Source organism: Saccostrea cucullata, unplaced genomic scaffold (genome assembly GCF_032062105.1).
Source record: "Saccostrea cucullata isolate Sc308-1 unplaced genomic scaffold, CSIRO_AGI_Scuc_v1 ctg1859, whole genome shotgun sequence".
In the NCBI taxonomy this organism is placed as follows: Eukaryota; Metazoa; Mollusca; class Bivalvia; order Ostreida; family Ostreidae; genus Saccostrea; species Saccostrea cuccullata.
Genome location: NW_026938953.1, coordinates 52,501 through 61,923, shown reverse-complemented (window position 1 = coordinate 61,923; position 9,423 = coordinate 52,501). Strand labels below are relative to the sequence as shown.

At 34.2% G+C, this 9,423-nt stretch overlaps 1 long non-coding RNA gene across 1 annotated transcript in view; it reads right to left on the bottom strand.

Annotated features, from left to right (window-relative positions):
* Positions 1 to 5,502: 5,502 nt before the first annotated feature.
* LOC134251939 (uncharacterized) overlaps positions 5,503 to 9,423 on the bottom strand; it is an 11,288-nt gene continuing 7,367 nt past the window's right edge. Inside the window, exons 2-4 of the long non-coding RNA XR_009988852.1 lie at positions 9,284 to 9,423; positions 7,825 to 7,934; positions 5,503 to 5,654 (exon numbers count right to left, since the gene is read on the bottom strand). The exon at positions 9,284 to 9,423 is cut by the window's right edge and continues 48 nt beyond it. This is a non-coding gene — a long non-coding RNA (uncharacterized LOC134251939). The remainder of the gene's footprint in view (positions 5,655 to 7,824; positions 7,935 to 9,283) is intronic.

The window sequence follows — 9,423 nt, the reverse complement described above, 5'->3', positions numbered from 1 at the left end:
GCCCCCCTTTCAAGATTCCTGGATCCGCCACTTGCAAAGCTAGCCTACTTGCTACGCAGGGAGAGGTACATGTAGCATAATTTTTTTATCCTAATTAAATACCAAATCCAAGACATCCTACTTAATTACAACTTTAAAAACATGTGATTTTTAAAAGGAGGGGGAAGGGGGTTGCACTTCGCAAATTAAATGTAAATTTACATTGATATTTACACTTGTACGATCTACCATCGAATATGTCCCCGGCCAAGAAGGAGGGCATCAAGAAGATCGAGGCGGTACGTACAGCGTAGGACAGACAGATTCGCAATTGGATATTACCAAAAAAGAAGCAGCGTAACATTCATACTTCAGCAGCTCCAATGGCAGTCACTACAGATCCGTCGGGAAAGAGTCCCAGACAACATGCTATACAGGATAGTCTACCATCTTTTGGACATCCCGGCGGAGAGCTACCTACATCCATCACTGAGAACCAGAGGCCACACCCTGCGATTCCTGCTACCACACACCAGAACAGAAGTGTACAAGACCTCCTTCTCCTCCTTAGCCATCCGGCTGTGGAACTCATTACCAGGAAGAACAGTTGATGCCAAGACCCTGAACAGCTTTAAGACCCAGCTGTCCAGTGCCAATCTCTAGTAGAAATCACAACTGCGCTTTTAATATCTTTTATTTTTTTAATTTTAACGAGCACTGTATATAGACACTCACCCCTAATGCAGAATGCGATAATACTTAAATGGTTTGTATTGAATGGGAAGAAGAAGATATCTGCTTTGATCTATAGGCCAATATTTCAGACATTAGAAAAGGCTTAGGAATATCCGTTGCGATCGATTGCTACTTGCGTGAAGATTTTTTTTGTTTTGTTTTGTTTTTTTTGTTTTTTTTTTTCTTTTCATGTATCGCTTTAGTACTAGTCAACAATGCACATTTTCCCGAGGAATGAACTGCATCGATCTTTTCTGCAGTATCTCTGCCACATATGTCGTAAGTACCACTGACTGAGGCAAATCCCTCACTAAAATTTTAAGAGTTTTCTGAAAGTGCACTTAAATTAATTATGTGTTTCGATCTTTAAACAAAATTAAGATTTTAAACTTTTGTTTCCTTTTCTGTAAATCGATCATATCACCAGGTGCTTCATTATCGTGTTGAAAGCATGTAAAAAAAAATATAATTCAAAATGTAAAAAAAAAAAAAAAAGATTGTCTTTCATTGCCTGAAAATACGGGTTTCACCCCCCCCCCCTGAGAATTATCCTGGTTGCCTCCAGATCCCTTGCCTCACTAAAAATTTAAGCCTAGTAACGGCCTTGCCACAATAGTACTATTACAAAAAGATGTTCTTGAGAGCAAACGCAGCAATTTTGTTCGACATGATTCGACATGAATACACAGGGTACAAGTAAAGGGACTTACACACAAGATAAGGTATATATATAAACTGAGGACCTAATACACAGGGTACAAGTTTGGGGACTTACACACAAGATAAGGTATATATGTAAACTGAGGACCTAATACACAGGGTACAAGTTTGGGGACTTCTTACACACAAGATAATGTATATATATAAACTGAGGACCTAATACACAGGGTACAAGTTTGGGGACTTACACACAACATAAGGTATAAATGTAAACAGATGACCTAATACACAGGGTACAAGTTTACACACAAGATGGGGACTTCTTACACACAAGATAAGGTATATATGTAAACTGAGTATATATGATAAATATATGTAAACTGAGGACCTAATACACAGGGTACAAGTTTGGGGACTTACACACACAGATAAGGTATATATATAAACTGAGGACCTAATACACAGGGTACAAGTTTGGGGACTTACACACAAGATAAGGTATATATGTAAACTGAGGACCTAATACACAGGGTACAAGTTTGGGGACTTCTTACACACAAGATAAGGTATATATGTAAACTGAGGACCTAATACACAGGGAACTAAGTTTGGGGACTTCTTACACACAAGATAAGGTATATATATAAACTGAGGACCTAATACACAGGGAACTAAGTTTGGGGACTTCTTACACACAAGATAAGGTATATATATAAACTGAGGACTTAATACACAGGGTACAAGTTTGGGGAGTTATATATGGGGACCTAATACACTTACACACAAGATAAGGTATATATATAAACTGAGGACCTAATACACAGGGAACTAAGTTTGGGGACTTCTTACACACAAGATAAGGTATATATATAAACTGAGGACCTAATACACAGGGTACAAGTTTGGGGACTTACACACAAGATAAGGTATATATGTAAACTGAGGACCTAATACACAGGGTACAGGTTTGGGGACTTCTTACACACAAGATAAGGTATATATATAAACTGGGACTTACACAGGGAACTTTTGGGGACACACACAGATAAGGTATATATGTAAACTGAGGACCTATATGTACAGGGAACTAAGTTTGGGGACTGAGGTATATATATAAACTGAGGACTAATACACAGGGTACAAGTTTGGGGACTTACACACAAGATAAGGTATACACACAAGACAAGTTTGGGGAACACACAAGATAAGGTATATATATAAACTGAGGACCTAATACACAGGACTTACACACAAGATAAGGTATATATGTAAACTGAACCTAATACACAGGGTGATATATATGGAGGACCTAATACACATGGAACTAAGTTTGGGGACTAATATATATAAACTGAGGACTAATACACATGGAACTAAGTTTGGGGACTTACACACAAGATAAGGTATATATATAAACTGAGGACCTAATACACACACAAGGGTATATATATAAACTGAGGACCTAAGTTTGGGGACTTACACACAAGATAAGGTATATATGTAAACTGAGGACCTAATACACAGGGTACAAGTTTGGGGACTTCTTACACACAAGATAAGGTATATATATAAACTGAGGACCTAATACACAGGGAACAAGTTTGGGGACTTCTTACACACAAGATAAGGTATATATGTACACTGAGGACCTAATACACAGGGTACAAGTTTGGGGACTTCTTACACACAAGATAAGGTATATATGTATAACTGAGGACCTAATAGGGTACAAGTTTGGGGACAAGGTATATATATAAGTTTGAGGACTTATACACATGGAACTACACACAAGATAAGGTATATATGTAAACTGAGGACCTAATACACAGGGTACAAGTTTGGGGACTTACACATTTTATACATAGAATCTCTGTGTATAGAACTTGTAAGCTTTATGATAAACGAAATGACCAACTTAACTTCCCTTACTTATGCAGCAATATACATGTACCTTAAATGTCACCTGCACCAGATTTTGTATCTCTAACATTATCTACATATGAATAATTTCTAAAACAAGGTAATTTATCAATCGACGAAAAAGTTGGTGAAACAAGAATTTCAGCATTCTCGTTAAAAGTCGTCATATTTCATAAGTTCTGTGGTGATACAATGACCGTGTCACAAAATACAATTTATCATTAATTAACTCAAATGCTAACTGACTGTTGATGCAAAATTCAAGAAAGTTCGTTTAGACATTTCAATTTAAGGGACGGCCATTTGATTGTGATGGAGGTGGGGGTGATTTTCGAAAGAAATCTATCCTCGAAAATGTCGAAAAAAAATCTGTTCTCGACTTAGGAAAAAAAATTCGTCCCAGACCAGTGCTTTTACACTCCCTAACCCCCTTCCCCACTCCACGAATTAGAGGTTTTAGACTGTTGTTTTCCTTTTTTATCTATTTTTTTTATTTGATTAAATACTTAGATTTTTTTCCAGTGAAGAAGAAAATAAGTAATCTGTCCTCGATCTTGTTGGAAATAAATAAACTGTCCTGCACCGACATGAAAATAAATAATCCGACTCGAAAAAATGTGCCAGGCACCCTCTTAGAATCAAATGATCGTCCCCTTAGTCATTTCAATTCAGATCAGAATAATTAACCGAACTGAAATAAAACAAAATTAATATAAAAAAAATGTTTAAATTGATTCCTTATTTTGTAAGACATCGCCACTGAATAAATAAAAAATATGTCTTATTTGTCTTAACAATTTAATTCTGCAATACATGCATTTTTAATATTACCCATTATCCTTTTGGCATCTCTTCCTCTCTCTCTTTCTCTTTCAAGAGATATTACATTAAACACATACTTCTATTTTATGGCGAAAAATGTATACCAGTCATTCAGGTAACAGAATGATGAAAAATCTTTGACACTTTGTCACAAGTATTTTTATGCACACATGTTGCATTTTGCAATAATGATTTTTATTTAATTCTTGTGATTTTCAAAAATATGCCTCTAAACAAAAATCGAAAAGGTTAGTTTTGATGAAAATGTATGTTACAAGGCGGCGATTTTTTGGAGCAATGAGGATTCCCTATTTAAAACACAGACAACTTGATTGTTATACCTTTAAGAATTTATTCCTATATAAATCTAAGAAAAAAGACATATTTATGTTTTATCAAAAAACCCAACTCTTTACATTCAATTCACATAAGAAAAGTACAGGGATATCAAAGTGTTTATAAAGAATGAAATATGTATTTTTGCATATAACTTGAACTGAAGATACTTGATCAAAAAATAATTGAAATGATTAACATTTTTTTCACTTTCAGAAAGGTTGTGTATGTGATGCTTAATCATTTTTTTGCAAAAATTAACCTAATTTGAGAAAATTTCCTTTTGCATAGAATATTTAATACTTCAAAATCATTTATCCTACATACATCATACAGCTTCTTTAATGGAAAATCTAAGCAAGTTTAGTCCATGTAGGTACCCTATATTGTGCTGTTCCAAGTTTTTTTCTTTGTTTCATCCAACCTTAATTTCAAATCATTTTTTCTTTTGCTATTTAAAAATCACAAACCAAAAGGGGAAAAAACAACATTTTACGCAAAGTTCTAGAACTCCTTTAGTATCATTTGAGAGTTTTCCTCGTTCCTCTATTATAACAAAATTTAACTACTACTACTAGTTTAATGAAACAAAACAAAAACAAAAAAAACTTAGGCACTTCACTTTTAAAAAAAAAGTGAGATGCTGATCCCAGAAGAGTAAATTGCTTGTCAAAGATTTGTATTTGTCAATTTTATTTTGTGTTTGTTCTTAATTTGCATGACCTCAAAACCAATCCATCTGCAGACACTAAACACAGAAAAAAAATGGAATGGCCTAATGATAAAACTGCTGCAAAGAATTCAATGTCCTCCATTACTGTGGCTCTAAAACAGTTTTTTTCATATTTCTCAAAGTATATCAATTGAAAGTAGAATGTTAATCAAGATTTTCTCTGTTTTTAACAAGATTATATCCTCTCTCTCTTTCTCTCACTCTCTCTCCCTCTCTCTCTCTCTCTCTCTCTCTCTCTCTCTCTCTCTCTCTCTCTCTCTCTCTCTCTCTCTCTCTCTCTCTCTCAAACACATGCATTCCACGTGACTGTCCTAAGGTCCTATTACAATTTTTTTTAGAAAATCTTTTCCACAATGTCTGTTGATTAAATTCATTTTTTATGATGTCCTTGGGATTTTTTTGTATCTCTTGTCACTTGCATGTAGAATCTTCCACAGTAGATCTAGGATCAGAAATGACTTCTTCTTCCCTAAAATGAGATTTTCAGAAAATAATTTTCCTTGGTTGGTGGTACGGTCTGTACAAAAAAAAAATAATAATAAAAATAGCTTTAAGAGTTAAAGCAATTTTTTTCAACTAAAATATAATCTGGCAGGAGAATGATTGTTTACTAGTATATTTGTGATACATAGGTACTTTCTTTATTTGAATGGTCTGTGTACTTGAAAGCTTTGCTATATAAATTCACATCCAGTAAAATATTTTGTTGATTAGGAATTTAATCTCAGCTAACTCCTCCATCTCCATTCAGAAGACATATTTATGAAATGTTATGACTCTGAAATTGGTATAGTTCAATCAATGCAAATAACTAGTGTCTGAACTATACTCTGGCCTATCCTTGAATAGAAACACCTGTTTGCATTTTAGACTAAAGCTCTACTAGTAATACTCAATATCAAGTCTTAAGAAAATTTTCCATGCATGTAGACTGGCTGGCCATGTTGGGTTTCTGCAAATAATTTCAAGTTAAGAACTAGGGATGGGTATCGCCAAAAATTTCGTATCGCGATTTATTATATACCTAATGTGTATCACTCAACTTTACTGTAGATTTAACGCAATCACGTGACGTCGTGATCCAACTTTCTGCGGATCACCAACATGTTGTTTTCTGAAAGAATAATCTCTGCAATTAAAGCTGAAAACATTGGATCTGAAAATTACATTTAGTTACTTATCTCTCATTTATAAAATAACTTTTAAAATATCATAAATATAGCTGTCGTTTACCAGTAGAAGGCAGAAGCACAGGAATTTGTGGACAGGACCCCCCCCCCCCCCCCGATATTAAACCCCGTAGCTTATTAGACATGTACATGGACGTGTATAATATGAATAAATTTCATAACCCCAAAATTATCGCTCCACCTCCAGTATACATCTCTCTTATAACATATAGGGGTTTTTTTTGGTGGAGCATCTTGTTTATTCATGTTCACGTAGTAATGATTAATATTTATTTTCCATAGTTGTACACCACTCTCTGAAACTGATGACGTAGTACGCAGAAATATGACGTTATTTTTCTTGCGCGTTAAAAAGTCCCTTGTAATTATGCTTTGTTTATTATTATACAATTGATCTCTAAAGGTTTATTTTAATATATTAAGCCAGTTATAAGGGGGTATATAATAAATTTATCATTATAACAGTAACTTGATCCGAAGAGCCGTATCGCGTCTCGTTAGATCTGATGATCCGCGCCTGTCAACTCGACGTGATACGACCCTTCGGATCAAGTTACTGTTATAATAATATATATATATCACGATTTTTTCCGACAATATCACGATAAAATCATGGTATTTTTAAAAGCAGTTTTTACAATGATTTTATGTGAAAAGTCATTATTTTTCTTAAAAAATTTGCTTGAAAAACAAAATTTTATTTTCTTGAAATATTTATGTATATAAAATCAACTATGTTTGGATGGTAAGATGCCGTTCTTCTCACGTTTATCAACATTCTTATACTTTCTGTAATTGTAATTTGAAAAGATTAAACAAAAAAATGAATTATTTCTGAACTTTATAATATGTACATAAATATATATTATTATAACAGTAACTTGATCCGAAGGGTCGTATCACGTCGAGTTGACAGGCGTGGATCATCAGATCTAACGAGACGCGAAGCGGGGAGTTTGTTCTGATTTTCCGCGCCTGTCAACGAGACGTGATACGGCTCTTCGGATTAAGTTACTGTTATAATGATAAATTTATTATATACCCCTTCATAACTAGCAAAATATAGTAAAAGAAAACTTTAGAGATCAATTGCATAACATTTATCCATAAAACAAAGCATAATTACGAGGGACTTTTTAACGCGCAAGAAAAATAACGTCATATTTCTGCGTACAATGTCATCAGTTTCAGAGAGTGGTGATATGGATTCAGAAAACAACATGTTGGTGATCCGGAAAATCGGATCACGACGTCACGTGATAGCGCAAATTCAACAGTAAAATTGGGTGATACACATTAGGTATATAATAAATACCGGTATTTAGGTCTCTGTATCACGATACATATCACGCGACAAAAAATCGCGATATACCGGTATACCGATAAAATCGCATATCCCTATTAAGAACCTTATTGCTTAAAATGGGTAATGCAGTGTGTATACAGTACCTGGAGTGACGGTGTGGACATCCTGATTGTCTCGACTATCATCTATCTCCTCCTCATTCTTATTCTCATCACCCAAACAAAAACAATGCCATCAGTTTCCTTTACTGCCTCTGAAAAAAATTGCAACTTAATTGTAAAATTACAAACATTTCAACCAGAATAAAATGTGTATGTATATGATAAACTTTTGAGCAATAATCAACAGCTTTGATCCCAGTAATTTCAAACAAGAGGTCCAGGGGCCACAACGCTCAACTGAGCAAATCAGCTAGGAAAAACCACAAATCAGATCAGTAAAAGTTTACTGAAAAGGGGGGAGGGGCTTAAATTAATCCTACTTTACAATGCCTTCATATAAACACAGCATATGACTTTACTATTCTTGATAAAAATATTTTTAAAAACATTTTCTTCATATATATAACTTCATAATAATTTGAATCTGATTCCCCATTGTTTCCCTTCTTGCCCCAAAGGGCAATAATTTGAATAAATTTAAATCCTAAATACATGAAGATGCTTACATGTCAATATGACTAAACATAGCTTTTCTGTTCTTGGGATTTCTCCCTTTATTTTTCTATGTAAACTTTGATTCAGAATTGTGGCCCCACCCTACCCTTAGGCGTTATTATGGTTTGAACAAATTTAATTCTACACTACCTGAGGATGTTTCAACATAAATATCACCAATCATGGCTTTGAAGTACTTGAGAAGACAATTTTAAAAGATTTCCCTATCTAGTCCTATGTAGAACTTTGATGAGCCATTTTGGCCCCACCCTACCCCCAGGGTCATGATTTAAACAAACTTGAATCGACACTACCTGGGGATGATTTCATATCATTTCCTGGGGATGATTTCATATCATTTCATTTCAGGAGTTTCATATGGCTCTGTGGTTCTTGAAAAGAATCAATTGGTTGGTGTGATAATTTGCATAAACGCAGAAGGCATTTATGCATTAAGTTATTCTGCAAGCCAATCGATTGATCATTGTCATGAAATTGAAAATGACAGTTATTCTTTATATTACAGAGAATTGATTCCGCCAATATACATGCTACAAGCTCTCCTTCTTGTCTCTATATTTGTTCCGCCCTGCACGTGATTTTTTTTTTTTAGCAATGAACAAGTATATTGATGGAGAAATAAAGTGCATTAATTTGACTATTTGTAATTGTCTCTTGAACAAAGACATTGGAAATGAAAATATAATTTGACACAGGAATGAATTTAGATTTATATTATTTGAAATAAATTCAAAACATTTATCAATACGGATAAAGGTTATTTGTATACAATGATATAAGTGTGATTACATCCAAACAATATTTACTGCATGCAATACTTTTGCCTTAGGCTTCTTAATAGATGTGATCATGAACCAACAAAAAATTAATTCCCTAGTATATCTTTATCTATCCTATTTATTTCTTAAATTCCTAAATAATTCACCTGTAACACTTTTAATGATGAGGCTTTTCTTCCTGACATTCTCCTAGCTGTGGAACCTGGAACATATCCATCACTAGTCCTTGCTGAGTTGCATTAACTAATCCTCTAGCAATATTATCCAGCTTTGCTAATATCTGTGT